The sequence below is a fragment of the Sceloporus occidentalis genome, unplaced genomic scaffold (genome assembly GCF_023333645.1).
Source record: "Sceloporus occidentalis isolate IW3139 unplaced genomic scaffold, rSceOcc1.0.p SCAF_202, whole genome shotgun sequence".
In the NCBI taxonomy this organism is placed as follows: Eukaryota; Metazoa; Chordata; class Lepidosauria; order Squamata; family Phrynosomatidae; genus Sceloporus; species Sceloporus occidentalis.
This window is the reverse complement of record NW_028317182.1, coordinates 1,168,879-1,196,780: the sequence shown is the minus strand read 5'-3', so window position 1 is coordinate 1,196,780 and position 27,902 is coordinate 1,168,879. Positions and strand designations below refer to the sequence as shown.

General features: G+C 45.3%; 1 pseudogene; it reads right to left on the bottom strand.

The window, feature by feature from the left end:
* LOC149278080 (uncharacterized) overlaps positions 1-26,014 on the bottom strand; it is a 59,591-nt pseudogene extending 33,577 nt beyond the window's left edge.
* Between the last annotated feature and the right edge of the window lie 1,888 nt (positions 26,015-27,902).

Sequence of the window (27,902 nt, the reverse complement as noted above, 5' to 3'; positions counted from 1 at the left end):
TAATTTCTGGGGACAGTACAAGATCTTGGTTATAACCTTCATGGCTTGTGTCCAGCTTATTTACAGGATTGCCTTCTCCCATATAATCTGCCCCACACACTGAGGTCCTCTTGTAAAAGCTTACTGCAGCCAGCAATAACAAGGCTCCATGCAGTTACCCAGAAGACTTTCTCTTCTGTTGCTCCCAGTTTATGGAATAGCCTCCGGAAGAGATCTGATATATCACCAGTCGTGAAGGTTTTAAAAAGGCGATCAAGATGTATATCTTCCAGCAGAGCTTTCCAGATTAACATTACAGCAATCTCCTACTAATTTAATAAATTGTTCAACAACTGCTCTAAATGCCTGCTCTATTTTTAATAATTGTTTTAATAATTGCTTAAGATTTAATTGTATTTTATTCTGGATGGAAGGAATTGGGAGGGTTTTGGAAGCAACGATGGTAAGTTGCTACAGTATTTTACTGATGTGTTTACTGTTAGCTGCTTTGATCTGTTTGGAGAAGCACAACAACAACAACAACAATAATAATAATACAATGATTTGATAAATAAGCAAGGCAATATGATTAAATTTAAAACATTAGAGGAAATAAGAGAAGAAGGTAAACAATGTAATTGGCTTATTTTCAGGCAAATAAGAGAGAGGTTTTTGTTGGATATGAAAACATATGGAATAGAAATAATTAGTACAGAAATACTAGGAAATGTGCTTGCTATCGGGAAAGGTCCACTTGTGAGATTGTATAAAATCCTGTTAAAACATGAGATGGAATCTGAAGTGGTTAAAGAAAACATGATTCAATGGCCAAGAAATCTAGGACACAATATTGAGATGGAAGAATGGGAGTTAAGTTGGAAAAGGAGGATAAAATACACAGCTTCCCAAGCCCTAAGGGAAAACTACTACAAAATATTTTAAACATGAAAATATACCTAAATGACATAACGTTGGTTTTAATCGTGACTGTCTGAAGCATTGAATTTATTGGAGGGAAGAGAGTTCAGTAAAAAGTTTGGGTGGATTTAATGTTCTCCTGCCCTGACCTCCGTTACTTTAAGGATAAATTCTCAGTGGGAAGGAAAAACTAACTCTCTTTGCAAGACAGCCAGATGCGAACACGCTGCCAAACTCTAAAACACATGGAAAGCGCATAGGCTTCTTCTGTACCTTGTCAGTTAGTTCCAGGTCGTCCTCTGATTCTGTGAGATCCATGTTCCTGTAGCCATGTCAGTAAGATCCCAGCGGCAAATGTGAGTCATCCTCCAATCCGCATTCAACATCCAAATGGGCTGCTTTGGCTCCGTAGGTCAGAGAAAACCTGTCCATTTGAACAAAGAGTAGAAAGATGAGCTGGTGCCCCTTTTCCATATTGCGGCTTTTCTCCTAAGGCCAAGAACCTCTTGCATAAAAGTGTCTCAGACTCACTTGGCTCCTTCCTCTGGGTCAGAAAGAATTGTCTGGTTCACAATCGCCGTCTCTTCTTCATTTCGCATGATGCCTTTCTCATTCATCTTAAGGCCAGACAATTTTGTGGAGGGACCTTTCTTCTTTCCAAGTCCTTTGTCTGGAGAAGATTTTTGTTTTAAGTATAAGAACAGTCTAACAAATAAATACAATTTTACCTCAGCAAATTAAGTGAAACTAAGGAGAAGCATCATAGGATCTATCAGGCAGAACTCTCTTCATCATGTAAACTTTTAGCAGGATCGCTAGTGGTCAAGTTGAAGGCAGTTCTTCATTGGTCTGTGTTCAAAGGAGGTTTGTCATAGGCCACCTCCACCATAAAACTGTGGATGAAAAAGCCCAGCAGCCTCTATGCCTAGAAAAGAAATTGAGGGCACCTTCCTCATAGGATTTTTCTTGAACTGCCTCCCAAATAATATGTCTTCTGTGAAAGATTACAAGCCTTGTGTTTTTTAAGGAGCCAAACTGTCTCTAAGAATGGCCATGAAAGAGGTTCATACATTTCTAAATGGGGTTGAGAAAGTGGAAGGAGACACAGTTTTCTCCTTCTCTCTTCTTGCTTGATCTTGGGGTCATTTAGTGGAGATGGGAAATTCAGGACAGACAACAGCAAAACGAAAACCACATTTCACACAGTTCATGTAAACTTTGACAGACTGTGACTTCCATATTATTGGGGCATTGAATTTCAACAACAATTATGATAATTAGCTTCTTATTCCCCAAACCACGGAGTTTTCTGAAATCTGAAAGACTGTGTTTATCACACGGAGGTTTTTGCAGCTCTTTGCAGCTCAGATCCGAAGCCACTGCAGGTCAAACGATGCGAATCCACGCGAAAATGTGTCATCACACAGGATTCCTTTCTATGGGGCTCCTTCCATGGGGCTTCCGCAGTGGTTCCAAAGTGACCCCTCATTTTGGTGAAATCCGTAACAAGCGAATGCTCAGAAATTGCTTCCAAGCTCACTCTGATTCCACTCCGAATTGGTCTGGTGTGGAATGCAGCTTTGCTTCTGCTCTGTTTCAACACCGCAAACCCCCCCAGTTGCAAATTTCCCATGATGCAGCGCTGCAATTCCCCCCACTTTCTTCCGGTGGTCCTTTCGCTTTCAGGGCAACCAGGGGGGGGGGGGAATAGGCAGCCAATGGGAGCAGAGGAAGGTCCAGGTAATTGGAAGGAGGCCACGCTCCCTCAGGAATGGGGAGCCAATGGGAAAATCACATTAGTCCCCATAGACTTCGGTTTTATCCATAAAGAACATTCCTAATACAACGCCGCCCTCTTGTGGATACTCAGGGCACTGCAGCCTCCTTGGGCTTCTCACCAACTTCTATCCTGGAGCGCCATCTGGTGGCCACTCTTGGCAATTCACTAATAGCAATTAACCAAATTAAACGGTATATAAAACAAAAACATGAAACAAGCTAGACAAGGTAACTGTTACATGGAATTGTAATTGGTTGACCAGCCGAACCGAAAGGTTGCTCAGCAATGACTCCTTTTCATCCTGGATAGAAGTGACCAGTGCTGTGTCCAGTGGGGTCCTTTCCTGGGCCCAGTGCTATTCAACATCTATATCAATTATTTGGATGACAGAATTGGGGGCATACTTATCAAATTTGCAGATGACACCAAATTAGGAGGAGTAGCTAATACCCCAAAGGACAGGATCAAAATTCAAAAGGACCTGAATAGACTAGAAAGCTGGGTCAAAGCTAACAAAATGAAAATTAACATGGAGAAATGTAAGGTACTGCATTAAGGGCAGAAAAATGAAATGCACAGATATAGGATTATGGGGGACACCTTGATGAATGAAACTATGTGTGAAAGGGATCTAGGAGTCCAAGCAGACCACAAGTTGAACATGAGTCAACAGTGCGATGTGGCAGCTAAGAAGGCCAATGCGATTTTAGGCTGCATCAATAGAAGTATAGAGCCTAGATCAAGGGAAGTAATAGTACTACTCTATTCTGCTCTGGTCAGGCCCCACATGGAATACTGTGTCCAGTTCTGGGCCCCACAATTCAAAAGGATGTTGAGAAACTGGAGGACACCCAAAGGAGGGCAACTAAAATGGTGAAGGATTTGGAAATCACAATGGGACAGCCTCAGTGCTTCAGGCAATGAGCATCAGCTGCCCTCGGTTCACCTCTGACATCTTCCTCCTCCATATCTTTAATTTCGACACCAACCACTTCATAAGGTCCTTTAATTCCTTTATGTCTTCCTCCATTCGATAAACGTCTACCTGGGGTTCTTCTGTCCTGGGGCGGCTATCAAGCGACTCCCCCACTGCCAGGTCCCAGGCTGTCACTCTGCCCCCCGACGGCCTTCTTTTCCCCAGTCTGGGGCCGGAAACCCAATTCCTCCAGTGGTGGCCTGGATGGTGTGAGCTTCATAAGGTTTCCCAGTCTTGGGCTTGGCCCTAGTTCCTCTGAAGAAGGCACCTGCTCCTCCACCACCGGGATCTCCAGAACCACTGGGTTCCCCAAGAACTCTTCTTGTTCCTGGGTCTCCATTGGAGGTAAAACTGTGAGACTTTGCAAACAGTGAGATCTGGAGTCAGTCCTGTGCTCAGAAAATAAAACTCATTTGAAACAAAAGAAGCTTTATTGATGAATCCAGGCAGAAACACCCATTAACACCTTTTTGCAAAGTCTGAAGTCCAAAGGTACTTGCTCAATCCCTCCCTAAGCCAGCCCCCAATTCCCAAGCTAAAGCAACACAAGCGGAGGTTGCATAGATACCAAGGTTGTGTATACTTCCCTTCCCTTCTCCCAGACAGCCTCCCCTTGAAGAGCGGTCTTCCCAAGCCAGCTTCACTCCTCCTTGATAACCATCTACAGCTGCAACCCCAGCCCCTCTCCAAACGCCTCCTTCATCTAAAAGCCACTCCATCTGTCTTTCTATCATTTTCCATTACGGGCTTTCTATAATCCATCACTCTACACTGCATACTATGGACTGCAACTATAACTCCTACTTTAATAACCAAACCCTAATATTTTTACCCTTTATGACAGAACTCTGACACACAATGGGCCAGTCTCAATCCTTCAGGGACACACCACCAGTTTGAAGTGACAATTCTCCCATCTCAATCATTCAGGCAAGGAGCATCAGCCTGAGGTTGCAATGGGTCAGTCTAAATCTTTCAGGTAAAGAGCACCACCCTGAAGTCACAATAGTACCCTCTCAATGCTTCAGCCAAGGAAACTCAGGCTGAGATCACAATGGGCCAGTCTCAGTGTTTCAGGCAAGCAGCATCAGCCTCAGGTTCCAATGGTCACATCTCAAACCTTCAGATAAGCAGTATTAGCCTAAATTCACAATGATCCCATCTCATTGCTGCAGGCAAGGAGCATCAGCCTGAGGTCGCAAAGGGCCAGTCTCATTCAGGTAAGGAGCACCAGCCTGAGGTCACATTATGTCATGAATACCTTTATTTATGCATCTATTCATTTAGGGATTCATGTCATAAGGGTTATAGGTTTAGGTTTAGGTTAGAGATAAGATAGATGGGATTTATGGTGGGTTAAAATAATATGTTTTAATATGTGCTTTAATAGAAGATACTAGAAAGAGGTAGAGAGATCATGGCTAAAGAATGTGCTTCTTTGCTAGGATTGGAATGTGTGGGAATCACTCTTCTAACAGAGGCTTGAGTTTAAAAGACTGGTCTCTGGAAAAGGAGGGGAAACATAGAGAGTTATGGATATTTTTATATTATATTATGTTGCTATGGGTTTAGGCATATTATATTTTCATGTGGTATCATATTATGTGGAGATTGATAGGGTTTTATATTATAGATAGCTATATATATTGCTAAGCCATAATGCAAATTAAAACCGTTGTGTGGCTGAGTTCTGTGGTCCAAGGCCAGAGGTGCAGTGGTTGAGAAAAGGCACATGAGAGCTTCATTGCTTTTAGGAAAGCTGCCAGAATCCCGGATGGGAGGACACTGCACCTAAAAGGGCGGGAGAACGCTGTGCGGGAAAGGGCTACCCGATTAATTAGCTTCATTGGTAAATGGAGTGAGGTGGATGCATATGGTTATAAAAGGGATATGTTTATACCTTCTTTAATTCCTGACAAAAAAGTCACTTCCATTACTTCTTCTTCAATAAAAGCTATTCCTTTTTCAAAGTACTGCCTTTTGTGTTGCAAGATGGGCTGCAATTAGGACCCTAACAGATATCTCTCTCCCCTTCCATTCACCCTTCTATCCCAAAAGGGCTGGAGAGCATACCAAACCAACCATGTGTAATGCCAGGTCAGTCAAAAATACAACGCAGATAGTCTAGTATCTCCTACTGGACGAAGAGGCTGACCTGGCTTGTTTCATGGAGACCTGGCTGCGTGATGATAGCTCAGCCACCTGGGATCAGGCCTTACCAGCCGGGTTCTCCGTCAGTGAGCAGGTAAGGGGACATTGCTTTGGTCCATAAAGACAATCTTGCCTTGAGCAGGATACCTATCCATATGATCGACCACATCAAATGTATTTGCCTCAGCTTAAAGACTAGGCGAAGTCTAGGGATTCTGTTGGTTTAATGTCCACCCCGTTCCTTAACAGACTCCCTAGCGGAGCTGACACAACTGGTCTCTGAGATGCTGCTGGAGTCACCTAGGCTTTTGGTTCTGGGCGACCTCAACATCCCCCTCGAGGCCCCTCCTCAACATGCGCAGGATTTGCAAGGGCCTCTCTGCTGCTGCTGCTTATTCCACTGGTGGCCTTTGCGGGAAAGGAAGGTATGCGCTGGGGATTCAGCAGTCTCCCCTTTCTTCCCTTCTTTCTTCCTTTGAGGAGACTCCAGGCGAGCCCAAGGTGCAGAGCTGGACTCAGGAGGAAAAGGCAGGAAAGGAAGGCTCTGCTTTGGAAATGAAGCTCTCTCTGTGTATCTTCTATGTTTGTGTTTGTGTGTGTTTGCCTCTGCTGTTCTTATGGCTGGGAATGGAACAGAAAACTGAGGAGGGAATAAAGGGTCAGTTTAGCACAAATTCACAACTTCTGTGCATTTAAGAGTCCAGTGTGTTGAAATAGTAAAGAACTTTATTGAGAACACAGAGTCAAAAATTCAGTGGTTAAGCCAGAACTGCCCATTCCAAGCAAACAATACATTAAAACCCCAAACACCTAAAACTGCTCCCTCTTCCAAGCCTAGCTCCCCCCTCAAATTTCTACAGTCTATGCCCCACAGGTAACAAGCCCCCTTTGCCATCCCTAGGAACTAGCCCTTTCTGTTAATACCAGCCTCCGACTTTCTTCAGCCAACATCCCACACAATGCAAAAGCTATCATTCCCATAAATATTCTAGACAGCTGCAACAAATCCCAGCCCCTCATCTAGCAAACCTATACCATGACCCACAATCCCCAGCCAAATAGACAACCCATAGCAACTATCTATACTATTAGCAAATAAAACCTAAACTTAACAACATACAACTTTAAAACAAACAGACATATGGACAGAGAAACCTTACAAACAAAATCACAAGGGCCTTTTCTTAGCACCGTTGGATTGAAAATATTTTATATTCCTTACTGACAAAAATAATGTGAGTTTACTGCTGAGATTTGTGTGGCTTCGCTCCTGTGTGGACTCTCTGATGTGTCACTAGGTTTGACTTCGAAGTAAAACATTTCTCACAATGCTGGCATTTGTATGGCTTCTCTCCTGTGTGGACTCTCTGATGTATCACTAGGTGTGACTTCATAGAAAAACATTTCCCACAATGCTGGCATTTGTATGGCTTCTCTCCTGTGTGGACTCTCTGATGTCTCACTAGGTTTGACTTCAAGTAAAAGCATTTCCCACAATGCTGGCATTTGTATGGCTTCTCTCCTGTGTGGACTCTCTGATGTATCACTAGGTGTGACCTCCGAGGAAAACATTTACCACAACGCTGGCATTTGTATGGCTTCTCTCCGGTGTGGACTCTCTGATGTTTCACTAGGTTTGACTTCAAGTAAAAGCATTTCCCACAATGCTGGCATTTGTATGGCTTCTCTCCTGTGTGAACTCTCTGATGTGTCACTAGGAGAGTCTTTGAAGAAAAACATTTCCCACAATGCTGGCATTTGTATGGCTTCTCTCCAGTGTGGACTCTTTGATGTATCACTAAGTGTGACTTCTGAGAAAAACATTTCCCACAATGCTGGCATTTGTGTGGCTTCTCTGCTGTGTGGACTCTCTGATGAATCACTAGGTGTGACTTCAGAGAAAAACATTTCCCACAATGCTGGCATTTGTATGGCTTCTCTCCTGTGTGGACTCTCTGATGTTTCACTAGGTCTGACTTCTGAGAAAAACATTTCCCACAATGCTGGCATTTGTATGGCTTCTCTCCTGTATGGACCCTTCGATGCATGACAAGGATTGACTTGTAAGCAAAATGTCTCCCACAATGCTGGCATTTATGTGACTTCTTTCCTGTGTGGATTCTCTCATGACTCAAATATTTTTCTGTAAAGAAGCACAGTGACAGATAAGACTGAAAATCAGCGTTAAGAGAGGAGGGTGTTAGCCATGATTTAGCCCTCATTAACCCCTCCTTATTAGAGATTAAATTAAGAGAGTTTCTGCTAGTAACCCAAGCATGACCGTACTACTTATGCCCCTAAATCCATGGAACAATTGTATCCTTATTTATAGGAGTTAACAAAGAAGAGATTGGAGGGGGACTTAAGGGAATCACTGGAAGCAGATAGTCAGAAAAAGGAATGTTGCAAAAATATTCTATTAAACATGTGGAGAAATAGTTTGATTGGCAAGTGGCATTATATCCTGTGAGACTGCCATAAAGTCCTGAGTCAGAGACCAAGGCATGATGGAAGCTAACTGCAGAGGTCCCTTCATGCTGTGTGGCACCAGGAGATGACTCACAACCAATACAGTATACAGCTCACATGTGGATTGGTGTGGATTAGATTTGTGTGTACAAGGGATGGTGAAGTTGATGGAAGTCGGAGAGGAGAGCTTGCAAATAATTGTATTATTAGGAGCAGGTAACTGTTAAAGTTGCAAGATATTGTGCATCTGCGATTATTTGTAGCAGATTTTTTTTGGAACAGATGTAGAAACACCCATGAAATATCTTGAAATAATTATGACCAAGAGTCAAGTTATTACATTTTTATACAACTTCCATTTTGGAATTAATAGGATTGTATACGGTGTTTTCTGCACTATATCCATTTGACTGTTCTGTTTTATATGAATCATTTTAGAAGTTTGAAGTTAATGAGTGGGTTGCCACTATAAACACTATAAACACGCCATGTGCAGCTTGTATTCTGCTTGAAATGTTATATAACTCAGCTTGGGAGATACTCGATTAGGATACAACTTTCTAAGCAACCGTGCCAAAGCTACTATTTTAAGTCTATATTTCTCAAAGTTATTTGGGACAATTTTTACCTGCCAGGTTTAGGATTTCATTTTATGGATTGATGTTTACCCTTATTGCTACAATACAAATTACTTCTTGTGATGCTTTGTGTGTTTTTCAAGCTAGGCGATCCTGGCTTTGCTCCTGCCTTCCCCTCCTGGATCCCAGAGGCCTGATCCCCTTCCTTTTCTCCCTCCGCTCTCCAACCCTGCCTCTTGCCCATCTGCACTGCTTTACCATTTGACCTTCAGCATCTCTTCCCTGCCTTTCTGTTTTTCACATTGCCTCCATCTCTCTATGACAGACACACACCCACAGAGTGTGATGCACAAAAGGGACACTTTGAGGCTCATTTCTTGAGAAAGGCAAGACAATCATTATACAACTAATGCATTAGGAAAGGCAGAAAAGGAGTCTGGGACCTGGTTTCTGATATTAGTGAGGGTCAAGTGTGAGGGATGAGCCTTAAAACAACCTTAAGGCATCTCTAAGACAGAGATGGCCTACTGTTCGGAAGTGGGGTGGTCACATTGGACCCCAGGGGATCTCAGGGGAAACCCCAAATTGTGTTGCCTAAAAATATGGTATAATGTTTTGCCCTTCAATATACCACAGCATCACTTTGTGGAAGTGGAGGCCATTTTGCCTCTCTGAGCTATTGCAGGGCCAAGGGAGGCCTTTTTCCCATGAAGCCTCTCCAGAGCCTCAAAAGGCTGGAAGAGGGGCCACAAAAGCCAGGAAACTTGCTCAGGAATGGGCTGAGGACCATTTACGGGCAAAAAACATTAATCTCCATGGCTCCTTCCTACAAAATTCCAGAATTGGCAGTTTAGGATTGGATATTGAGAATCCTTACAAAGTGGAGAACAATAGTGCCTCACTAAAACTAGAAATTCCAAGATTCCACAGGAAGTTGTTATGACAATTAAATTACGTGTGAAAGGGAACTAGGAATGGTAGTAGAGCACAAGTTGAACATGTGTCAACAGTGTGATGCAGCAGCTAAAAAGGCCAATGTGATCCTAGGCTGTATCAATAGGAGTATAGTGTCAAGATCAAGGTAAGTAATAGTTCCACTCTATTCTGCTTTGGTCAGGGCTCACTTGCAATGATCCTGTGTCCAGTTCTGGGCACCACAATTCAAACAGATGTTGAGAAACTGGAGCATGTCCAGAGAAGGAAACCAAAATGGTGAATGGTCTGGAAACCATGCTCTCTGAGGAATGACTTAGGGAGCTGGGTATGTTTAGCTTGGAGAAGAGAAGGTTAAGAGTGGATATGACAGCCCTGTTCAAGTATTTGAAGAGATACTGAGTATGAAGCAAGCTTGCTTTCTGCTGCTCTAGAACAAAGGACACAGAACAATGGACGCAAGTGTTAGGAAGGATCGAATCAGGGGAATTTAATTAGCTCAAATTTACAAGAGGCGTGTCCTAACAACGCATGCAGCGGATTGGGTCCCTATGTGTATACCAGAGGTCATATAGTCCAACCCCAAGAAACAGAGACTGCAATGTCAATGAGTTGCAAATAAAATATAAACATTTATTAAAGCCACACAACCAAAAAGGGATCACACACGCACACACACATTCAATGCTAAAGCAAGGGAGGGGAAGAGTTGGGGGTAAAGGAGAAAGGATAGAGGCACCGTTGAAATATTTACCTTAGGAGTCTTCTCCAAGCGACAGATGTGAGGGATGTTGGTAAGTGAACATGGCAGCGGGGAACAGAAAGCAAGTGGCAACCGCGATGGCTAGGAGCTAAGTTCTAGCGGGCTAAGCTAACAAGAGGCCCGAAAGAGACAGTGGGCTTTGGCTTGCCCAAGTGATTTCAGCAGGGCGCAGTGCCCAAGAGAGCTCCGGAGCGATTGCTCGACAGAGTTGAGGTTTGGAACTGTAGCTCACAAAGCCCAAAGGAGGGCTGGAATCTGGGTTTTATTTATACTGCGAAACGTATCCTCAGGCTATAGCTACCTGCAGAACAAAGGTCTTCATGGCTATCTATTGACTAAGACTAAAGTTAAACAATGGATACACAAAAGGGTCTGCCACTTCTTTGGGAGAAGACTACTATGTAGATGCTTGGTACTTAATACCATCAATAGGTGAGGCAAACTTCCTTTGTCCTCATTCATGTTGCCTGCGACAATGGCAACTCCCAGAACTGGTTTTAAAGGTTTAAATCTACCTTTCTGCTTTAGCCATGGCCTGCTAGGCTTGTCTGGCTACGTGGTCAGCTCGCTTTTGGGATAATGGCGGCTGTGATGGGGTCAGTCAGGGGTCATGATTTTTGATCGCTTGGTACCCAAAATTTATATGAATCCAAACTCGATCACACAAGCCACAGGAAAAAAGGTTCCACCAAAATATTAGGAGGAACTTCCTGACAATAAGAGCTATTCAACAGTGGAATATACTCCATCAGAGCATGGTGGCATCGCATTATGGTTGTTGTTGTTGTTGTTGTTATTATTATTATTATTATTATTAATTTCAAATTAATGGACATGGAACAATGGATGCAAGCCACAGGGACAAGAGATTCCACTTAAACCTTAGGAGGAACTTCCTGATAGTAAGAGCTCTTCAAAAGTGGAATATACTCCCTCAGAGTTTGGTGGAGTCTCTTTCTTTGGAGGTCTTTAAACAGAGGCTGGATGGCCATCCCTTGGGGTTGCTTTGAATGTCTATTCCTGCATGGCAGAAGATTGAACTGGATGGTCCTTGTGGTCTATTTCAACTCTTTGATTTTATAATTCTAACGTGAAATCATAGCACTCTGACAGTGAATTATGAAAGGGCCCTCAGTCTTCAAAGGAAGTGAAATGGATTCAGGTTCCTTACCCACAGAGGCTACATTTCCATAATTCTCCATCATCACATAACTGTACATCAGTCTCTGTTTCTTCGTTAACAGTTTCCATTCCTCCTCAGTGAAATATACAGCCACATCCGCAAAGGTCACCTGCAACAGAAAATAGCCTTATCCAGAGAGTGACTAAACAAAAGGGGAGGAAAGCACATGGTGCATCGCAAATATTATTTCAACACTTCAGAATTCAGTCCAGGAAATAAACTTTAAATTCTGCAAGAAAGCAAAAAGCTACAGCCTTTGAGATCCAGTTTGTCTCGAATCCTTTCAATATAATATACAATATGATAAACAATATAATTTCGGCCATTTCTGGAATATTATTGATTGATTAACATACTGGCTATTCCAACATGTATATTAGTTTTCATTTAGCCATATTTCACCTAATTTCAGAGGCAAATTTCATTTTTAAAAAACAGTTCTGGGGAGTACTCTGGGCTTGAGGGCCACTGGGCCCACCCTCAATTTAAGTCCAGAGATATTCTTCCATATCATCCAGCATTTCACAGATGGGGAAAGCAACACACATGTGGACAAGCAACACCAGAAGGGGGTCAAGATGGCCAAAGTTGTTAATGATAAAGATCACACAAGCGAGAAAGGGTACAGCATTTTGCTTTTGGCTCAGACTCCTGGCAAGGGCAAGACCCTGCCCCCTTCTCTCCTCCTCTCTCCCCTCTTTTGCATTGATGAGCTGTAGACTCTTTTGAACCTGGAATGCACTTTGCAGCAACTGAATTGACCTGAGGAGAAAGGAGGAAATGGGAGGAGGAGAGTGAAATAGGACATTTCCTAAGCCCCTGAAAAAATGAGGAGACAGAGGATTAACCAGGACTCTCTCTGCCAAACTGGGACAGTATCTTCTTCGCTTGCTTTCATGATCCAGCCCAGACACAGATGAAAATAACAGTCAGGATGGCAACTTACCAAAGAGCTGTTAACCCTCGGCAGCCTCTTTCTGTTGGAGCCCAGCTCCGTCTGCTTGGCCTTTGTGTTGGCCATCAGGTGGGCAGGGGGATCCTGGTGGCCCTGCACTTTGGTCACTTCCAGCAAACAATGTCCCAACGCTGTGTACAAGGGGATCGTGATGAAGTTCCTGAGAAAAGAGACCAGGGTAAGGCTTGGTTTAGCAAGAAAACCTGCAGCAGTCAAAGACACAGAGAACAGCATCCTGCTGATGACATACGCAGGTAACATATGCCTCCTTTGGGCCGATGTAGAGGTGAGCATCCCCTTCCTCCCTCTGCACCAAACAAAGCCCCCTGGAACTAGCATAGACTCACTGCAGCTCCCCTACACAACAGTTACTCCATGCCTTGTGAGAGTGGCTGGGGATCAGGGAATAGGGAATTGGACAAGGTCCTGACTATGTCCTAATAGCTAGATGTGAAATGAGTGCATTATCTCCTGCAGAGGTCCCCAATGGCCCTCAGAGGAAGATTTCTTCATTTTGCTTCTGACTACAGAAACACAGCTGGATGTTTCTCTAATGCCTCACACCCAACAGTCTCACCAGGCATAGAATGGCCATGAGGGATGGCTTCCACAACTCTATGGTAGGACCTGGATCAGTGAATGGCCAGTTGTAGCCTGATTCCACCTGGAGAAACAATGGAGCATAGAGGGTTCTGCTGGGTCAGGCTGTCTGGCCTGGTGGTTCCTCATTCTCCCGATGGTCGAATCAGCAGAACTCTTTATGCTCCAGTGTTGCTCTGGGAGGAATGGGTCTACAGCTGGCCATTCACTAGGGAGCCCTCCGGTCAAGAAGGGCAGGAAAGGAGCTCTCTCTTCCCAGGTTGTTCCCCTTCCATGGGATCCAGCCTTCCTCCCAGGATCAGGGGGCACCAGAGGATTGACCTGATGGGAAGGGAGCACCCAATTCCCATGGCAACCTTCTGCATGCGGAGAAGTCACAATTCTGAGAGAGTCTCTGCCCATGTGGAGAGTGCCCATTTTCCACACTGTTGCCTGTCCATCTTGTCTTGGGAATATCCTGATCTAGCCACATGCAGACTAAATCCTAGCCTGTCTCCTATGCCTAGTCCTGATCAGAGTAGAATCACTGAATCAATTGGATTTATTTATATGTTGACTCACCAGTCACTTATGGGTTCAGTGGGTCTGCTCTCTGGGGTTAACCAACAGGATAAAGGACTCCTCAGATTTTTTAATGCAGGGATGCAAATTTTTAATGCTATTTCATCATCACTGATGAGAATTTGACTTCTCTTTCACACAGAGGAGGAGGGGAAGCACCTGCTCTATGTCCCAGGTGGAGAAGCTCTAGCTCTTGGGCATGATCTTACAGATCTAATCCATGTCCTCCCATCATCATGGCCCCCTCCCCATTTAAACACTGGTCAAAATAATTACTTTATTTTTGCAGATGAGACTATTTCTCTAAGCTTAACTGCTGTGTTTGTCTATGTCAGTCATAGCAGGAGCATGAAGTATGAACCTCCTCCCTCTTCTTGCTAAAGCCACATAGAAATTGAGGCATATACATTTGTGTGCATTGTTTCTGAATGGATCTATTGTTAAAATCACAATTTCTTCATTTTTCCTTGAATATTTTTTAAAAAGATGCAAACTGCTGAATACGTTGCACTTGATATAACAAATATCTATAAATGTATAGGTTTATGACTTGAATATTGCACCCTGGATTATGCTCATTTGGGGTAAGTGAAGACGTATATAAATTCATTTTATAAACCCAGTGAAACTAATATCTCACAAAGTTCTAGTAAACAACACATACACACACAGTTCCCATAAAAAGGACTCACTTGCGCATTGTGTGTCTGAGGTCTGGAAATCTCCCTTCCACCTTCTGGGAAGACAATGCTGTTAGAGAGCGAATTTGGGGCTTTATGCCTGCAAAGTATGGCCTCACTCTCTCAGCTGCAACCCTTCCATGCAATCCTGGACTGAAACATTTAAACAAAGGTCATCTTTCAGCTCCAGGAATAAAAGCCTACCTTCAGTACAAAGACACTGACTTCTTCAGCCCCAGAAAGGCCTCTTCTGCAGTCCTTTATGGCCGGAGCTTCCCTGGGTCAGAGGCCGTCTCCTCAGGCGTAGAGAAGGGTTGCTGTGAGTGCGAAGGAGGAGGAGGTCCACAGGGCTGAGGGAGGGAAGGCAATGGGAAAAGGTCAGTGCCAATGGCCATGGAGGGCAGAAGGTGACAATGCCTAGGAAACTCCTCTGATTCCCAGCCCTAGGAATGAGTGTCAGGAGTTAGTCCAGGGGCTGAGGGGGTCTCCTTTCCCAAAGCGGGAGGCAAGGACCGGTGGACCCTCCCCAGCTAGGGCCCAAAGGGAGGGTCTCTTTCCCCACTTCTCTCTCTCTCAGCCCCCAAAGCCCAGCCTCCCCACTGGCCCTGAGTCCCTGCCTCCCCTTCTTCAGAGCCTCTCAGGCCCCTCCCTTCCTTCCTTCCTTCCTTCCTTCCTTCCTTCCTTCCTCCCAAAATGGAGGGTCAGAGGCACAAAGGGACACACAACCCTCTTTTTGGCCCAAGGAACCTGGCCTCCTTCTCGCTCTGGAGCCTCAGAGAGAGAAAGAGGAACCTCTGTTCTGTTGGGGCGTGTGGAAAGACGCACTGTGTCCACCACAACCACATGCAGAGTTGAACCACATCGACAGGACGCCAGGGAGAAGGAATCTGTGGAGATGTCTGCAAAGGTATTCTGGTCAAGAAGGAAATATTCCTTCACCACTGCAAACGGACATGAGCTCCAGGCTTGAGAAATAACCACAGAACAAGCCTTCACTCTTCATGAGGACTTTAATCTTCGTTTGCAATATTTACAATATATATATATATATATATATATATACACACAGTGTATTGGACAACCGTCTCTAATACACACTATTTACACCAACCAACAATAATAACACAACCTGTGACGCAGCCACAGTAACACCATCCACAGAGAGGCAGTTGCTCTCACACACCAACTGTCTCACTCTGTCTCTCAGTGACAGTTAGGAAGGACAGTTGACAGTTGCATCAACATTCCGATGATGCACTGTTCGAATGCTGACACATATAACTGCCACTAGAGCTGTATATATATAACTTGCACAACAGCTCCACCTAGTGGCCACATCCATGTCATTTCCTGACATGTTCAACTGAGGCTTCAGTGAATGTTCCGGAACATTATTCCCCACATTCACAAGCAGCACAAAATGTCCACCAGAACACAAAATGGCTGACAGAAACGAAAAAGGCCACCGGGACACAAAATGGCCGCCAGGACACAAAATGGCTCCCTCTGCCTCAGTGCTTGGCAGTGGGCAGCCTTCAGGGAACCCAAAATGAAAGGGCCCTAAAGTCGGAAGGGACACCAAACAGGATTTGCAAACTTAACAACACCTAAACATTTTCCTGATGCTATTGAAAGGAGGAATCTGATCCCCTCCTTAATAACAATCAATAGTGAAAGATATTAATATTGATATTAAGAGTGCCCATTGTCCACAACCCAGCTCAGGTCTTGACCGCTCAGGGAGGCCAGTCCAGCTGCAGGTGGCCCTCCGTCCGTCCTCCTTTCCTTCTGCATTCCTCCTCTTTTCCCCAGCATCAGCCCCTTTCCCAAGAAGGCTGCATCCGCACTTAGAAATAAGACACTTTGACACCGCTTTAACTGCTCGGTGCTATGGAATCCTGGGATTTTACCTTTGGGACATTAGCCTTCTCTGCCAGAGAGCTCTCATGCCACAACAAACTACAAATCCCAGGATTCCATAGGATGGAACCAGGAGAGTTAAAGCAGTTTTGAAATTATTCGAGATTATTTCTGCAGTGCAGATAGAGCCTAAGTTGGTTGTAAAAGAATAGAGGCACCCAAGTCAAATTTTTATCCTGTAAAAAATGGTTTTGCTTTTTTAAAATATAAGCAGTTTGTTTTTCTGTCTAATCATTATTTTTGTTGTTCTTGTTTGTTTCTCTTTTTGTTTGTTTCATTCTTGGTAATATGAGTTATTCTGGTCTGTCTCCTTCCTTCTTGCCTCAAAATCTATTAATAAGGAAACTGGGGAGACTTTTAAAACCTCCCAAAGGAGCCACTTTTGGCCTTTTTTGGGGGAGAAGCCTCCTCTTAGAAGCCAAAGCCCCATGTTTGTGAAGAATAATAATAACACTTATATTAAAAGTATCCTCCCCATTTCTGATCCTTTTTAAAACCCATGTTCCCCAGAAGGAGCAGAGCTGTGTAATAAGAAAACCCTCTTAGAAAAGAGACACAAAAGACCCACAAAGAGACACACTTCCTTCCTTTTGGCCCAAGGAGCCTGGCCTCCTTCTGACTCTGGAGCCTCAGGAGAGAAAGAGAAGCCTCTGTTCAACTGAGGCGTCAGAGAAGGTTCTGGAACATTATTCCCCACAGTCACAAGCAGCACAAAATGGCCACCTCTGTCTCAGCGCTTGGCACTTGGCAGTTTGAGGCCTTCAGGGAAGCCATAATGGAGGAGGAAAGGGCCCCAAAGTCGGAAGGGTCCTCAAACAGTATTTCCAAACCTTAACAACACCTAAAATGCCAAACCAAAAGAACATTCCCAGAGTTCCATACCACTGAGCCATGGCCATTACAGTGGTGCAAAGCAAGAAGGCACAGGAAGGTGACATTAATGATGATTAAGGTCTGGCAGCAGCTCTATCCTCCCCCCTAGGCCTGATAAAATCATCATCATCATCATCATCATCATCATCATCATCATCATCATCATCATCATCATCTTTGCTACAGCATGAACGCCACCATTAAAAGCACTGGAATCCCCTTTGGGACTTCAGAAAGAGTGGGCCATGCCTAGAAGGACTGCTGGCCCTCCTTCCTCCCCTCCTTAATGGCAGTGGCCAAAGGAAAGCAGCAGCAGTAGACCCAAGCCAGGCCCACACAGACCTCAGTGCATCAGTGAAGCCTAGTGGTTCCAGGCCGTGTCCCTCTGCTGTCCCTCCATTCCCCTCACTCCTTCCTCCCTTCCTGTCTGTCTCTTTATCTCTCTTACACTCTACTCCTCTCTCCTCCTTCCTTCCTGTCTCTCTATCTGTCTCTTTCTCCCTCTGACACTCTGCTCCTCTCTCCTTCCTTCCTTCCTTCCTTCCTTCCTTCCTTCCTCCCTCTCTGTCTGTCTCTTTCTCTCTCTTACACTCTGCTCCTTTCTCCTTCCTTCCTTCCTTCCTTCCTTCCTTCCTTCCTTCCTCCCTTCCTGTCTGTCTCTTTATCTCTCTTACACTCTACTCCTCTCTCCTCCTTCCTTCCTGTCTCTCTATCTGTCTCTTTCTCCCTCTGACACTCTGCTTCTCTCTCCTTCCTTCCTTCCTTCCTTCCTCCCTCTCTGTCTGTCTCTTTCTCCCTCTGACACTCTGCTCCTCTCTCCTTCCTTCCTTCCTTCCTCCCTTCCTGTCTGTCTCTTTATCTCTCTTACACTCTACTCCTCTCTCCTCCTTCCTTCCTGTCTCTCTATCTGTCTCTTTCTCCCTCTGACACTCTGCTTCTCTCCTCGGTCACTTTTCCGCACGCAGAGCTAAATAGAGAAGCAGAAGCTCCTCCTCTTCTTGAGGCTGGCCAATGGGAGCAGAGGACCTGGAAGACCCCACCCCCTGCCCCAGACTCACATTTTCTGTTCCAGAGGCCATTTTGTTTTCTGGCAGCCATTTTGTGTCCCTGGCCCTGATTGGCTGGAATCCCAGTCCCTGCCTCCTTGTGTTCTGGCGGCCATTTTGTGCTGCTTGTGACTGTGGTGAATAATGTTCCAGAACCTTCTCTGAGGCCTCAGTTGAACAGAGTTGTCTCTTTCTCTCCTGAGGCTTTAGAGAGATAAGGAAGCCAGGCCCCTTGGGCCAAAAGGAAGGAAGTGTGTTTATTTTTGTGTGTTTTGTGTGTCTTTTCAAATAGACACAGCTCTGCTCCTTCTGGGGAACATGGGTTTTAAAAGGGATAGGATAGTTTTAATACAAGCATTATTATTATTCTTCATAACATCAGGCTTTGGCTTCTAAGAGGAGCATTCCCCCCCCCCCCCCGCCAAAAGGCTAAAAGTAGCTCCTCTGGGAGGTTTTAAAAGTCTCTTCAGTTTTATTATTAAGAGATTTTAATGCATGAATGAAGTTGACAAACCAGACCATCTCATATTACCAAGAATGAAACAAACAAACAACAACAAAAATAACAAAACAAAGCGCTTAGTTTTTGAAAGTAAAAGCATTATTAAGAGAGGAAAAAAACCAGACTTGGGTGCTTCTACCCTTTTACAACCAGCTCAGGCTGTGTCTGCACTGCAGAAATATTCCAGTTCGAAACTGTGTTAAGTCTCCTGGCTCCATCCTGAGGAATCCTGGGATTTGTAGTTTGTTAGGCACCAGAGATCCAGAGCCAACCCAAGGCAAGGCTCTCCAGGGCTCTCTTGGCCCTCCTTTGCTTGCAAATATAGTGGGGCCCTGGTATACGTGGGGGATCCGTTCCGCCCCCCGGGGTATACCAAAATCCGCGTATGCTCAAATCCACATGTGCCAACATTGGGGACAAAAGTCCCTCTCCTCTCCTCCCCTCCCCAACTTTTTCCCTCCTCACCGCCACGGTCGGGGGAAAGGCCGCGTGGGGATGTTGGAGGCCAAGAGGGCTCCAGCCCACCATCCGGCCCTTCTGCGGAGGTGGCAGTGATTGCTGCGGTGGCAGCGAAGAGGAGGCAGAGGATCAGCGCCAGAGGCCTCCTCTCCACCTCGGCCTGCACGCCTCCACTGTCATGACCGCTGAAGGGCCGGGTGGTGACCCAGAAGCCTCTTAGCCTCCAATAGCCCCATATGGCCCTTGCGCCATGGCGGCAGTGTAGAGGGGGCCGAAGAGGCCTCTGGCAGTACTCCTCGGCCTTCGCTCCACTGCCAGCACACTTGGCCTCCAGGAGAAACACCTCGCCTTTCCCCTGGCCTTGGCAACGAGGAGCCCGAGGTGGCGGAGCAGCAACACCAGATGCCTCCTCAGCCTCCTCGCTGCCACCGCAAGCACAAAAGGGCCAGGTTTGGGTGTTGGAGGTCAAGAAGACTCCAGCCCAGCACCTGGCCCTCACGCAAAGGCGGCGGCGAGGAGGACGCCTCTGGCACTCTCCTTGGCCTCCTCTCCGCCGTCACCATCACCACCACAGGAGTTGCCGGCGGCGACGGCAGAGAGGTGTCTGAGGCTTGGCCTCCTCATAGCCGCAGCTCCACTGCCGCCACCAATGCAAAAGAGCCAGGTGCAGCCTGGAGGCCTCTTGTCTAGCTTGTTCCATGTTTTTGTTTTATATACTGTTTAATTTGGTTAACTGCTATTAAGGGACATAGCTATGAGATTCTATGATATGGGGTGCACTATAAACCTTTTAATAAACGAACAGGGATTGCAATCCTATATATTCATATTATCAGACATAACTCCAGAGAATGTTAGCCTTTTGGATGCCACAAGGTTCCTCTCATTCTTCAATGCAAGAAGCAACACCTCAGCTTCCTTCTAGAAGATAAAGCAAAAAGGCTTCAAAACCACTGAAGCCTTGGGCAAGTCACACTCTCTCAGCCTCAGAGGATGGCCATGGGAAACCCACTCTGAAGAAACCTGCCAAGAAAACCCCTTCAGAGACTCCCATAAGGTCACCATAAGACCTGGAAACAACTGGAAGGCAGACCCCAAGAACAACATTGGAAAATAGGTGCAAGCCTTGCCTTGGGAAAGTGTAATGACTGGTCTCCAGTCAATGGAGGTCTTCTTCAGGCAGAAAAGGGAGGTTTATGCAAATGCAGAATGACATCACTGCTACGGAAGGCTCTCTTGACCAATCAGAGAGCAAGATAAAGGTTCTTCTGGAAGCTTCCGTGAGAAGGAGATATAAGGCCTGAGAGACCAAGAGACAGTTGGGGGCATTGTGTCGGTTGGAGATCGAGAGAAAGAGAGTTAAAGAGCGGATCTTGGAAGTTAGTCTCAGAATTGGATGTTTAGGTCTATTTATTATTTTAATAGCTTGTGTGAATTGTATATTATATACTTACAAATATTGTAACTTGCAAGATTCTTAATATCTTGTATGACTTACATTTTAGTTATATTTTGTTATTTATAGTAAATATCTCCTTGGAGTATCTTCTACTCGACGCTCCTTTTACACGTGTTTTGGCTCAGTTGATGCTTGGGAAGATCAGTAAAGAAGTAGAAATAAGGTTCCTTTACTGGTCCCAGTATAGGTTAAGGGAAGTCCTTTTATAATTCACTGGATGATGGCAGCGAGATTTAAGGAAGTTAAGGGTTTGCTGGGCTAAGAGCCATAATGTCTAAATGTCTAATTAACAGTTTGTAAGACACTCTGATAGCCTTTTAGCTGAAGAGAGGGGTATAAAATTATTATTATTATTATTATTATTATTATTACAGAACCGCAGTTTGGCTGCTTGGACCACCGGAGATCATCACAGAGAGTCAGTTGGAAAAGCCCATCTCACTCCAGAAAATAAAGGTACTTGAGGAGTTTGCACTCTACGTCTTTCTGTAATAATAGCTACAAAACTGATAATAGCATGTGGGACATTTAGTCTTTTAAAAACAAATAGTGCAGATTTAAATGCTGCTTTAAAACCTCTTTCCATCTGCCAGCTTTGTGCTGGTTTTGGGGGGAAATGAGAAAGTGTTGGGAGGGAGGGACTGCCAACAGAATTAGGAGATGCATTGCAGGCTATGGACCATTTGAGGTCAAGTAAGGTCCAAAGCACACGGCAGCAATAGTCCAGTCTGAGAGCGCTTTAACTTCCCTGGCCCAGTGCTGGGAACTGGAGTTTATTGTGGCACCAGAGCTCTCTGACAGAGAAGGCTCAATGTCTCAGAAAACTAAATTTCCCAGAATTCCTTAGCACTGAGCTCAGCTAGGGCAGTTAAAGCAATCTCAGATTGGATTATTGCTGCAGTGTGTTTTGGACTTAGGCAGCCCTTGGGAAGTCACACTTTCTCAGCCTCAGAGAATGGCAATGGCAACCCCTCTCTGAAGAAACCTGCCAAAGAAACCTCATGATAAGGTTGCCTTAGGGTTGCCATAAATTAGAAGTGACTTGAAGATACACATGAAGAAAAAAACCTGCAATTATTTCTCAGGTTGTACATGGGAATGGGAGACAGTGTGGTGCAGTGGTTTATGTGTTGGGTTAGAACTCTGGAGGCCAGAGTCCAGTGCCTCACTCCTCCATGAAACCAGCTGGGTCCATTGGGCAAGAAGTCACACTCTCTCAGCCTCAGGGAAGGCAATGGCAAACCTCCTCTGAACAGCTCTTGCCAAGAAAACCCCAGGAGAGGCTCCCCAGAAGTCGGCAATGACTTGGAGCCACAACAAAAAAACGACAAAGACTCAAGAAAGAGCCAACATGGTTTAGTGGCTGGAGTATTGGACTATGACCCTGGAGCCCAGGGTTCGAATGGCTGCTTAGCCACAGAAACCCACTGAATGACCTTAGGCAAGTTACACTCTCTCAGCCTCAGAGAGAGGCACTTACAAAACCACTTCTGGACAAATCTTGCCAATAAAAGCCTGCGAAGAGCTTCCCTTAGGGTCGGCATAGGTCAGGAACAACTTGGAGGCACACAACGACAACAAGTCCAGTAACACCACTAACACAAGGCAGCTAGGGAGAGAGAGAGAAAGAAAGAAAGAAAGAAAGAAAGAAAGAAAGAAAGAAAGAAAGAAAGAAGATGTGGGAGTTGTAGTCCTTGGTTCAGAAGGATTGGAGGGGCCTTACTGCAAGGCAGGACCCCTCCTCTCTCTGGCCATGTGGATGCTGGGAGATCCAGTCCAGGAAATGCACTTTAAATCCCATTGGAAAGAGAAAAGGCTACTACTGCCTTTCAGGTCCAGTTTGCCCCAAATCCTTTATGAGGCCAGAAACCCCTTTGTTAGGAAGTGAACACCGAATATCTCAGGAAGGCCCTATATCTCCCAAGGCCCCCTCCCTCCAGGACCTCCTTCCACTCTTCCCTCAGTCTCTCTCTCTTTCCTGAAGGCCTCAAACTGCCAACTGCCAAGCGCTCAGACAGAAGTAGCCATTTTTTGTCCCAGCGGCCATTTTGTGTTCCAGTGACCATTTTGTGTTCTGGCAGCCAATTTGTGTTCTGGCAGCCATTTTGTGGTACAGCAAACATTTTGTGTTCCGGCAGCAATTTTGTGTTCTGGTAGCCATTTTGTCTTCTAGCAGCCATTTTGTGTTCTGGTGGCCATTTTGGGTTCTGGCAGCCATTTTGTATTCTACCAGCCATTTTGTGTTCTGGTGGCCATTTTGTGCTGCTTGTGACTGTGGGGAACAATGTTCCAGAACCTTCTCTGAGGCCTCAGTTGAACAGAGGCTTCTCTTTCTCTCCTGAGGCTCCAGAGAGAGAAGGAGGCCAGGGTCCTTGGGCCAAAAGGAAGGAAGTGTGTCTCTTTGTGTGTCTTTTGTGTCTCTTTTCTGAGAGGGTTTTCTTATTACAAAGCTCTGCTTCTTCTGGGGAACATGGGTTTTAAAAGGGATCAGAAATGGGGAGGATAGTTTTAATACAAGCCTTATTATTTTTATTCAGAAACATAGGGCTTTGGCTTCTAAGAGGAGGTTAGTCCCCCAAACAAGGCCAAAAGTGGCTCCTCTGGAAAGTTTAAAAAGACTCCCCAGTTTTCGTATTAATAGACTTTCAGGCAAGAAGGAAGGAGACCGACCAGAATAACTCATATTACCAAGAATGAAACAAACCAACATACAAAGAAACAACAACTAGAAGAATAAGGATTAGACAGAAAAACAAACTCCTTATATTTTAAAAAAGTAAAACCATTTTTAACAGAATAAAAATTTCACTTGGTTGCTTCTATCCTTTTACAACTGACTTGGGCTCGATCTGCACTACAGAAATCATCTGGTTAGAAACCACTTTAACTCTCCTGGCTCCATCCTATGGAATCCTGGGATCTGTAGTTTGTTGTGGCATGAGAGCTCTCTGGCAGAGAAGGCTAAGTGTCCAAAGATAAAATCCCAGGATTCCATAGCACTGAGCGGTTAAAGCGGTGTCAAAGTGCTTTATTTCTATAGTTCAGATGCAGTATTCTTGGGAAAGGGGCTGATGCTGGGGAAAAGAGGAGGAATGCAGGAGGAAAGGAGGACGGACAGAGGGCCACCTGCAGCTGGACTGGCCTCCCTGAGCGGTCAAGACCTGAGCTGGGTTGCGGACAATGGCCACTCTTAATATTAGTATTAACATCCTTCACTGTTGATTGTAATTAAGGAGGGGATCAGTTTCACTTTCAATAGCATCAGGAAAATGTCTAGGTGTTGTTAAGGTTTGGAAATCCTATTTGGGATCCCTTCCGACTTTGGGGCCCTTTCATCCACCAATTTGGATTCCCTGAAGGCCTCAAACTGCCAACTGCCAAGCGATGAGGAAGAGGCAGCCATTTTGTATCCCAGTGGCCATTTTGTGTTCTGGTGGCCATTTTGTGTTCTAGAATCCCAGTCCCTCCCACTATCCCTAGAACTGATTGCTTGGAATCCCAGTCCCTTCCACCATCCCTGGCCATTTTGTGTTCCGGAGGCCATTTTCTGCTGCTTGTGACTGTGGGGAATAATGTTCCGGAACCTTCTCTGAGGCCTCAGTTGAACAGAGGCCTCTCTTTCTCTCTTGAGGCTCCAGAGTCAGAAGGAGGCCAGGCTCCTTGGGCCAAAAGGAAAGAAGTGTGTTCCTTTGTGCCTCTGCCCCTCCATTTTGGGGGGAAGGAAGGAAGGAAGGGGCCTGTGGGGGGCTCTGAGGAAGAAGAGGCAGGGACTCAGGGCCAGTGGGGAGGCTGGGATTTGAGGGCTGGGAGAGAGAGTTGGGAAAGAGACCCTCCCTTTTGGCCCTAGCTGGGGAGGGTCCTTCCGTCCTTGCCTCCCCCTTTGGGAAAGGAGACCCCTCAGCCCCCTGGAGTCACTCCTGCCACTCATTCCTAGAATGGCTGGGACTCAGAGGAGTTTCCTAGGCATTGTCACCTTCTGCCCTCCATGGCCATTGGCACTGACCTTTCCCCATTGCCTTCCCTCCCTCAGCCCTGTGGACCTCCTCCTCCTTCGTACTCACAGCAACCCTTCTCTATGGCTGAGGAGACGGCCTCTGACCCAGGGAAGCTCCAGCCATAAAAGACTGCAGAAGAGGCCTTTCTGGGGCTGAAGAAGTCAGTGTCTTTGTACTGAAGGTAGGCTTTTATTCCTGGAGCTGAAAGATGACCTTTTTTTAAATGTTTCAGCCCAGGTTTGTGTGGAAGGGCAGCAGCTGAGAGAGTGAGTCCATGCTTTGCAGGCATCAAGCCCCAAATCAGTCTCTTGCAGCATTGTCTTCCCAGAAGGTGGAAGTGAGATTTCCAGACCCCAGACACACAATGCGCCAGTGAGTCCTTTGTTTGGGGACTGTGTGTGTATGTGGTGTTTTCTAGAGTTTTGTGAGGTATTTGTTTCACTTGGTTTATATAATGAATTTACTTACATCTTCACTTCCCAAAAATGAGCATAATCCAGGGAGTAATCTTCACGCATAAACCTGTACATTTATAGACTTTTCATGTATCAAGTGCAACACATTCAGCAGTGTGCATGCTTTAAAAAATACGCAAGGAGAAGTTTAGATGAATGTGATTTTGACAATAGGTCCATTCTGAAACAATGCACACAAACGTACATGCCTCAACTTCTATGTGGCTTTAGCAAGCAGAGGGAGGAGGTGCACACTTCTTGCTCCTACTATGACTGACATAGACAAACACAGCAGTTAAGCTCAGAGAAATAGTCTCATTTGCAAAAATGAAATAATTATTTTCACCAGTGTCTAAATGGGAGGGGGCCATCTGTCAGGGATGCTTTGATTGAGATTTCCTGCATGGCAAGGGGTTGGACTGGGTGGTCTTTGTAGTCTCCTCCAGCTCTACAATTCTATGATTCTACGTGGAGAGTGCCTATTTTCCACACTGTTACCAGTCCATCTTTGCTTGGAAATTTCTTGTTCTAGCCACATGCATTCCTAAATCCTAGCCTGTATCCTATCCTATTCTTAGTCCTGATCAGAAGAGAATCACTGAATCAGTTGGATTTACCTATAGATTGACTCACCAGTCACTTATGGTCACATGGGCAGAGGCACTCTCAGAATAATGACTTCTCTGCATGCAGAAGACTGCCATGGCAATTGGGTTCTTTCTTGCCATCAGCTCAATGCTCTGGTGCTCCTCGATCCTGGGAGGAGGGATGGATCCCATGGAAGGGGGGCAACCACCAAAGAGAATGCTCCTTTCCTCATTTGCTTGACCCGGGGCCTCCCTGGGGGATGGAGGGCAACTGGTTTGGCCAATGGGAAAATGAGAGGCCACCAGGCCAGAAAGCCTGACCCAACAGAAACCTCTATAATCCAGTGTTGCTCCAGGTGGAATAAGACTACAACTGGCCATACACTGACACAGGTCCTGCCATAGAGTTGTGGAAACTATCCCGCATGGCCATTCCATGCCTGGTGAGAGTGCTGGGTGCGAGGTATTGGAGAAGCATCCAGCTTTGTTTATGTAGCCAGAAGCAAAATGAAGACATCTTCCTCTGAGGGCCACTGGGGAGGTCAGGAAGTTCCAGCAAATGATGCACTCATTTCACATCTAGCTACGGGGACATAACCAGGGCCTTCTCCAATTCCTCATCCCCTAATCCCCCACCACTCTAAGAAGGCATGTAGTATCTGTTGTGTAGGGGAGCTTTGTTTGGTGCAGAGGGAGGAAGCAAATGCCCACCTCTGCATTGGCCCAAAAGAGGCATATGTCATCTGTGTGTGTCACCAGCAGGATGCTGTTCTCTGTCTCTTTGAGTGCTGCAGGGTTTCTTACCAAGCCAATCCTAATCCTGGTCCCCTTTCTCAGGAACTTCATCTCGGCTTCCTTGTACACGGCTTTCGGGCCTCTCTTGCTGGAAGTGACCAAGTGCAGGGCCACCAGGACCCCCTGCCCTCCTGATGGCCAACACAGAGGCCAAGCGGAGGAAGTTGGGCTCCAGCAGAAAGAGGCTGCACTCTTTGGTGAGTCACTATCCTAATAGCTTCATCTGTGTCACTGCTGGGCCAATTTATGAAAGGGAAGCAAATAAAATACTGGCCGAATTTGGCAGAGACAGTCCTGGTTAATCCTCTGTGACCCCATTATTTCAAGGGCTTTTAAATAGTCTGGTTTCTCTCTCCTCCTTTTACTTTCCCCTTTGTTCAGCTCATTTCAATTTCTGCATAAGGAGTGCCAAGGAGTTTGCACTCCATCAATTCAAAAGTGGGGAGAGGAGAAGAAAGAAGGGGGCAGGGACTTTCCTTTCTTAGGAGCCTGAGGGAAAAGCAAACTGCTGTGCCCTTTCCTGCTTGTGTGATCTTCCTGTTCCATCTTCACCATTTTCTGGTGTTGCTTGCCCACATGTGTTTTGTTTTTCCCATCTGTGAAATGTTGGGAGAATGTCTCTGGATATAAATTGGGGGTGGCCCCGTGGCCATCAAGTTCACAGGGCTCCCCAGAACTGCTTTTTAAAAATGACATTTGCCTCTGAAATTTGGCAACAAATGGCTAAATGTACTATAGGTGTTGCGATAGTCAGTATCCTAATCCATTATCAATATCCCAGCAACATATTGTTTATTATATTTTATATTATATTGAAAGAATTTGAGACAAACTGAATCTCAAAGGCAGTAGCTTTTTTCTTGCTAACAGAATTTAAAGTTCATTTCCTGGACTAAATTCTGAGGTTATCAAATAATTTTGGGATGCATCGTGTGCTTCCCCCCCCCCTTTTTTTTTTTTTTTTTTTTTGTATTAGTCATTCTCTGAATGAAGGCTATTTTCTATTGCAGGTGACCTTTGCGGATGTGGCAGTACATTTCACTCAGGAAGAATGGAAACTGTTGACAAAGAAGCAGAAACATATGTACAATTATGTGATGATTGAGAATTATGAGAATGTGGCTTTTGTGGGTAAGGAAGCTGAATTCATTGCTCTTCCTATAAAGACTGAGGGCCCTTTCATACTACATTATCATGGCACTATGATTCCACTTTAGAATCATAGAATCATAGAGCTGGAATAGACCACAAGGACCATCTGGTTCCACCCCTTGCCATGCAGGAA